The following is an 8739-nucleotide window of genomic DNA, read 5'->3' on the forward strand; positions in this document are numbered from 1 at the left end:
GCATCCATGAATGCTCAAGCACAGAGTGTCATTTTGCGGAGGAATCAACTGGGCATCGGCGTCGAAGAAAGTTGATCGATGATTAATACTTGTAACATCACCAACATGCCAAACCACATATACACAGGCAATTACCTTCTTCATATCCTCAATAGAACCATCTTCGTCCTCTTTCAACAAAAAAGAATCAATCTTGTTGCTCAACATTGTAATATCCAACATGTTATGCTCCACCACATGTATAGGTTCTCGGCAAGTAAAAACAACATTACATGGATCATCTATGCCATCTTTACTACCATAATTTGGTCCACTAACATCAACACTAGAATGAATAACATCTTTTTCCTCTTCATCATTATCAACGACAATTAATTCCATCGAGTCATACCCGAAATTGGAGTCGCACGACAGAGATATTGTGGCTGGTGGAGGCGGGATAGCAACGACAACAGGCAGCGAGCTTCTAGATGGATGGTGATGGAGATCAGCTGGGGCGGCGGCGGTCATCTGTGGTAGGGGACACGATACCGGCTCCGTGTACATGACACTGGCTGTAAGGTCAGGTGGAGGTCGTGTCGCGGCGTGTGGATCGCCCAGGCAGCGTTTGTTTGCATCCATCAGAGACGTCAGTTGCTTGACAGTAGCAGTCAAACGCTCGAGCTGTGAAGCTAAGGCAGCCACCGTTAGGTTCGGTTCAGATTCCGGCGTCACTGGATCACGTGGCATGTTGAGAGGCTCCATATGGCCGACATCGTTGGTCGTTGGGAGACATTGCCAATCCGGTTGATAAGGAGGTTGCGGATATAACAATGGCGAGTCTGGATAGGAGTATCCAAATTGCACGATCTGGCTCTGGAGGTACCAACACGATGTGGGGCTCGGCATGGGCAGTGGAGAGAGGAACGGTCTATTGAACTGGCGATGGACGTAGTCAGTGTAGGTGTATGACATGATGGCGGAAATACGGAGAATGAGCTCTCAATGAAAGCACCAGATGATACGAGGGTACTCGTATCGGTTCCGGCAGCGCGAAGTCGCCGGAGAAGGGTTAGGTTCGTTCGCGGGATCCTCCCGTCGAGCAGCCTAGGGTTCTCGGTCAATTAGGGTTTGACGAGATGAACTTGCAGAAAATAAAGTACGGAAAAGATAAAAGAACGATAAAAGATAAATTGATTTGATATTTCTTGAATTTATCAAAATGACTAACAATGTCCACTATTTATAATAGTGGATACTACTAACTTAATGAGCAAGATAAAAGATATGAAAAAGATATACAAATCCATAATTAACTAACTAAATAATAATAATAATAATAATAATAATAATAATAATAATAATAATAATAATAATAATAATAATAATAATATCATAATCTAACTCTATTCCCGTTAGATATTTATACAAGGTATATGGATATATTCATAAAGTAAAATCTATTCCTATTTTCTTGTGATTTGAGTATATCTTCTGACACCCATTGCCGTATGATGAGTTTTCTTGTAATTTGAGTATATCTAACACGTATGACGAGTTTTCTTGTGATTTGAGTATATTTTCTAACACCCATTGCCGTATGATGAGTCTGTTATGTGAGCCTCTTTGTTTCTCCTTTTTTAGTTTTTCAATTCTGTTGAATTTTCGTTAGAGCATACTGGGTTGGATATTGACGTGCTCAAGTATATGGAATTTTAGTTTGAATATCGTGATAAAATTTCTCTCCTTTTTTCGATCACATCAGCAATGTAATGATTCATTTAAGCAATGCAGGCAATTATTCTCTCCTTTTATTATGCTTTTAATTATTAAGATTATTTACTTTATGGCTTTCTTGGTTCAGATTACTTATTTAAACAGTTTAATTATTGAAATAAATTAATTTGAAAGTATAAATGGAAATAAGTTTACAACTTAAAAATAAACGTATATCCAATGTTAAAGTGGGATTCATATATTTTAGGGATCAATTACTGAAATTAGGATCAATCACATTAATTGTAGATTTGATACTAATTAGAGTAGATTGATATCATACCTTACAGAGGTAATTGTAACACCTATATAAAGGGTGATTGGAAGAACAAATAATCATCAAGTAATAAACAGTGAATTAATCCCCTCAAACGTTCTCCCTTTTTCTCCCTAAATCTAGATATGTCCGATACACTATTCAAGATGGTATCAGAACGGGGATGAGACTCAGAGTAGTCTCATCACTGTCTCGGACCAATCTCGACCATAAAGCCAAAAACTGGCAGATCTCTATCAAACCAACCAACCATGTCAGATAACGACAACCCATCCAAATTAACAGAATCTGAGCACTTCGCTCAAATGTTTTCCGAATTCATGCGCTACAGTATGGCGCAATCCCAAAGCTCACAAATAATACAAACCAACCCAACACAAAGCAGCTACAAACCAGATACAAAACCTCTTGATATCGGCACCAAATTAAATGGTGAGAACTACTCACTATGGGCAGGGGTCATCCGGAGAGCTATCAACGGGCGGGGGATGATATCTCACATCACTAAAGTCCCAACCCCACCGTCGAAAACCGATCCAGAATTTACACAGTGGCAACAAGCGGATGACTGTGTATCTACCTGGTTGGTTCAAAACCTAGAACCAAAATTGGTTAACAGAGTATCCAAGTACAGCGAAGGGAATTTGGGACAGCTTGGCGGTCACCTATGCCAGCGGCGGCGACTCGATCCAGATCCACGATCTTCACCGTCGGGCTACACTGCTGAAACAATAAAAAGGCGAACCATTAGAAGAAGTATGGGCATCATTACAGGACATATGGGTCTCGATTGACCATAAATGGCCAAATCCTATGGAGAGCCCTAGAGACATCGAATTGTTCAATCAATTCATAGAAGAACAGAGAGTACATCAATTCCTAATTGCGTTAGACGACACACACGATGTAGTAAAGAAGGAAATTTTGAGAACCCAACCACTTCCCTCGGCTGAAGCGGCATACGCGATTCTCCGGAGCGAAGACGCTCGGGCCTCGGTTCTGAAGCCAAGAGATACAGGAATGATGCAAGGAATCGGAGCAGGGCTCGCAGCAAGAACTCCGTGGCAAAATTACCCCACCAACCAGAGCTTCCCTCAACGTAGCGGCGGCAGCAGCGCTGGACCCAAGAGAGGAGAAGAGGACCGATCAAGGCTGATATGTACACACTGCGGGAAGAAGAAACACACGAAAGAAACGTGTTTCAAGCTCTGTGGCTACCCGGAGTGGTGGGAGGAGCGAAAAGCGGCTCGATAAGCCCAATTCAAAGGTAAAGCTATTGGCGCTCTAGCCATCGGAGACGGAGGACCAGCCGCTACCGTCGGGAGCAACTCAGAGGCCGCGTCAAACCGAGGCAGCGGAAGGCCTGGAGCTCCGGCGGAGTCGGGACAATTGCGAGAGGAGGCGCTGAAAATGTGGAGGCGGGTAAAGGTATTTTAGGGTTAGAGGATTTATCCTCAAACCCTCAAAACTTTGAGAAATTAGAAAGTAAACCCCACCCAATCATTTATCCTAAAAATCACCCTCCTGATTTAGTTGAATTACAAAATAACCTCCAGAGTTCGATATATGAGTTTCAGCCCGTTAAGAATGATAAATGTGAAAATAACACCCAGGAAACCAGAAATATCACTTCTGCCCAAATACCCTGCAAAAACAGATTTCAAGTCCTCGAAAATCTGCCCAACTCCTATGCTTTGTCCATATCATCAGAACCAAAAATTGATAAATGGATTTTTGATTGTGGAGCCACCGATACTATCACCTATGATAAAACTGATATATTTAACATGCATAGGGCCCCAAAAAGTCATATCCAGACTGCGAATGGGGAATTTTCCTCCGTGGAAGGAGCATGAACTGTTAAAATATCACCCACTTTGACATTGTCGAACTGTCTTTATGTTCCCTCAATGTCACACAAATTGCTATCTATCAGTCACGTCACTAAAGAGTTGAACTGTACACTCCTAATGCAACCCAACTTCTGTCTTTTATAGGATATCAGGACAGGGAAAATTATTAGGCGTGGCACTGAGCGGGACGGACTGTATTACGTGGATGAGATAGCCCAAACCGGAACGACCTTATTGACACATGAGGCTGCAGACAGGGATGCATGGCTTTGGCATCGGCGTTTGGGTCATCCTTCCACTGGTTATCTAAAACTACTCTTTCCTAAATTAGTAGAGATATGTACTGTGAAACCTGTGTTTTGGCTAAGAGTCATAGGCAAACTTATAAGTCAAGTAACACTCGAGTTGATTCTCTGTTTTCCCTCGTTCATTCTGATATATGGGGGCCTTCACCTGTTTTAGGGGGCAAGGTTTTCAATACTTTCTCCTCTTTGTGGATGATTGTACTCGTATGACATGGGTATATTTTATGAAACACAAAAATGAAGTTTTTGAACATTTCACCCACTTTTGTTCTCTCGTGCAAACCCAATTTCAGAAAAATAAATACTCCAATCTGATAATGGGGGGAGGGGGAATTTGTGAACTCTAGAATGAAACAGTTCTGTCTCGACAAAGGCCTGATCCACCAAACTACATGCCCATATACCCCAGAACAAAACGGTGTATCCGAAAGAAAAAATAGAACTCTCTTAGAAACAACACGTGCTATGCTAATTGGGTCCAACACCCCGAGAAGATTCTGGTCTGAAGCAATTGCCGCGTCATTTTATCTTTCCAACCGGTTGCCATCAAGTACTCTAGACCTCAAAACACCACTAGAAGTCCTCTCCATTCTAGCAAAAATTCCCTTACCCCTAACCCTTCAGCCTCGAGTATTCGGATGCTCAGTCTTCGTTCACATTCCAAAGCATGAAAGAACCAAACTTTCTCCATGTGCCATAAAATGTGTCTTTGTGGGCTATGGGATCAATCAGAAGGGGTATATGTGCTTTGAACCCACGTCAAATCGCATGTACACCACCATGAATTGCGATTTCCTAGAAACCGAATACTTCTTCCACCACCTTAGCGGTCAGGGAGAGCATAGCAATGATGATCCACTAAGACGACTGCCAATACCAATAAGTATGGACCAAACAGTGGAAACCAAGGAGACAGAAGACAATATTCCAGTAATACAGTCTCCACCGCCCAGTAACACTGTTCCAAGTCCTTCCCAACTGATATCCACTGTAAGTCCCTCTAAGCCTGAGAATACTGATATTTCATCTGCGACTGACCATGAGACAGATGTTGAGCCTGAATCTGAGAACCAAGATGAACCTGAAATCTGCGACCTATTGGAGGAGCAGATAAGTGAAGGGGTTGGGGGATACAAACTTCCTCCAAGACAAAACAGAGGAGTGCCACCAAAGAAATACAGTCCCAATATCATAAAGAAAAAGGTGAAATACTCTATTGCCAATCTTGCCAAGAGCCAACTCTCAGAAATGGCTCATGCATTTGAAGCCGCACTATATGAGGAAGAGGAGATCCCGTGTACCGCGGAAGAAGCTTGGAGACATAAACATTGGCGGAAAGCATTGTTGAAGGAAATGGGAGCTTTGGAGAGGAATAGAACTTGGGAAAAATGCATGATACCAGAAGGAAAGAAAACAATCGGGTGCAAATGGGTATTCGCTATCAAACGACGACCAGATGGGTCTATCGAAAGACACAAGGCACGACTGGTAGCTAAGGGATATACACAGACCTATGGGGTGGATTATGATGAAACATTCTCTCCAGTAGCAAAAATGAACACTATTCGGGTCCTACTCTCTATTGCGGCAAATAGAAACTGGCTATTACATCAGTGTGATGTCACAAATGCCTTCCTGCATGGGGAATTGAGAAGAGAAGTATACATGGAAGCCCCCCCGGGTTTCTCAGATGGATTCAAAAGGGGAGAAGGATGCCGATTGAAGAAAACCTTATATGGACTCAAACAATCTCCTCGAGTATGGTTCGGAAGGTTTTCCGAAGCCATGGGAAAATATGGATTTAAACAAAGCCAGTCAGACCACACACTTTTCCTAAAGAAGAGAGATGGTCGGATAACATGCTTGATCATCTATGTAAATGATATGATCATCACAGGAGATGATATCGAAGAGATAGAAAGACTTAAGGGAAGCCTATCCCAAGAGTTTGAGATGAAGAACTTAGGAGATTTAAAATACTTTCTGGGAATCGAAGTATTGTGGTCAGAAGGGGGGATCTTTCTGAGACAAAAGAAGTACATCCTGGATATTCTGGCTGAAACCGGGTTGCTAGACTACAAACTTGCGGATACACCAATATTAGTAAATCATGGGCTGCGGATCACAGAAGGAGCGGAGCTAGCAAATCAAGGTAAATATCAACGTTTAGTTGGGAAACTCATATACCTTTCCCATACTCGACCTGATATTGCCTACGCAGTTGGAATTGTGAGTCAGTTTATGCATCAACCACAAACAGATCACTACGAGGCCGCCTTGAGGATCGTAAGATACCTAAAAGGGACAGCCGGACATGGTGTACTGTTCAAGAAAAATGATCTTCGAGGGATCTACGGGTATACTGACGCAGATTGGGCAAGCAATCCAATTGACCGAAAATCAACGGCAGACTATTTTACCTTTGTGGAAGGGAACCTAGTCACTTGGAGAAGCAAGAAACAAAAGGTAGTCGCACTGTCAAGCGCTGAAGCAGAGTTTAGAGGAATCAAAAGTGGACTCATGGAGGTACTATGGTTGAGAAGATTGATGAATGAAATTGGGATCGCTCAAGAAAAGAGCCAACTCTTCTGCGACAATAAAGCGACTATCAGCATATCTGAAAACCCAGTACAACATGATAGGACTAAGCACGTTGAAGTTGACAGACACTTCATCAAAGAGAACATTGAAAATGGAGCTGTAGAACTGTCTTCCGTCCGATCAGAAGACCAATTGGCAGACATCCTCACCAAAGCAGTGAATGCAAGAAGCTTTACAAGTGCACTTTGCAAGTTGAGTTTTGGAGACCTAACCACTACTCAACTTGAGGGGGAGTGTTAGAAAATAGAGAATATTTTAGGGATCAATTACTGAAATTAGGATCAATCACATTAATTGTAGATTTGATACTATTTAGAGTAGATTGATATCATAACTTACAGAGGTAATTGTAACACCTATTTAAAGGGTGATTGGAAGAACAAATAATCATCAAGTAATAAACAGTGAATTAATCCCTCAAACGTTCTTCCTTTTTCTCCCTAAATCTAGATATGTCCGATACACCATTCAAGATTTCTTACAACGGAAGTCATTAGTCATGTAAAAAGTGGGACATATATTTGTGGAGGGAGGGAGTATATAGATTAAATGAGCCCCCTCTCTTAATGAGTTAGTATTTTGGACTGAGTTTTCCTGTTTGATCTGTATCAATTAGGTTTATAAAGAATCGTTTCAAGCACTCCTAAGTCCTACGCTAACGGATGCTTCTATGAATTCTTCTATGAATTTTGGTTTCAGACATACGACAACTAAGAAGAAGGTATCATGAAACATATCCAATAATCTTTTCTCGTTAAAAAACAGACAAAGCCGCCGCCACGGAAGTTCATTCGAGAGAGGTTAAAATAAGAGATTAATTTGTGACGAGAGAGGAGTTAAATTATACTCCCTAGAAAAACAGACAAAGCCGCCTCCACGGAAGTTCATTCGAGAGAGGTTAAAATAAGTGATTAATTTGTGACGAGAGAGGAGTTAACCCTCCGTCCCCATCATGTGTCCTACTTTATTTTGATATGTTCTATATTAATTGTCGCGTTTCATTTTTATCACTTTTAATAATGGAACACACGTTCTGCTAACTTATTCTCACTCATATTTTATTATAAACCTAATATATAAAAGTAGGATACATATCCCACAAACTTTTTCAGTCCATTTTCTATTACATTTCTTAAAACCCATGTCGAGTCAAAGTGAGACACATATTGAGGGACAAAGGGGTACTGTGCATCTTAGTTATTACTCCATCCGTCCCACAATAGGAGTCACACTTGGTGTGGGCACAGATTTTAAGAAATACTCCCTCCGTTCCATGTTAATAGAGTCATTTTTCTATCTTGAGAAGTTCCAAGTTAATTGAGTCATTTCTATTTTTGGCAAAAGTAATTTTCTCTTTTACTTTTTCTCTCTTCATCTCTCTTACTTTATTCCCTCTTACTTTTTTCACCATTCATTTAACACACTATTCTTAAACTCCGTGTCGAAAAGAAATGCCTCTATTAATAAGGAACGAAGGGAGTATAAAAAATAGTGAGTTGGAAAAGTTAGTGGAATATAGGGCACACTTTTTTATATTGATTTTATAATAAAATGTGAGTGGAGTGAGTTAGTGGAATGTGGGACATGGTAAAAGTGAAATGTGACTCTTATTGTGGGACGGAGGGAGTACTATGATTTGTGATTCGGTGTATTATTTGGATTAATTAAGTTATTATAAAGTTAAATGTGTTATATCAATATCTGTATCCAGTTAGAGCATTAGTAATGGAGGGCCGATGGGAGGGACTTCCCCATCGGCCTCCATCGCCCCACCACTGCGACGGAAGTGCCGTCGATCGGCTCCCTCACCTTCCTCCCATATGGCCGATGTATCGGCCTTGGCCGACCCTATAGGGTCGTCGATCGGCCCTTGATTTTTTTTTTGGCTGAAACAAAATGAGACAGAGGAAGAAACGTGGATGAAGAAGAATGGAGGAAGAAGAAGAAG

Source organism: Salvia splendens, chromosome 13, assembly GCF_004379255.2.
Source record: "Salvia splendens isolate huo1 chromosome 13, SspV2, whole genome shotgun sequence".
NCBI lineage: Eukaryota > Viridiplantae > Streptophyta > Magnoliopsida > Lamiales > Lamiaceae > Salvia > Salvia splendens.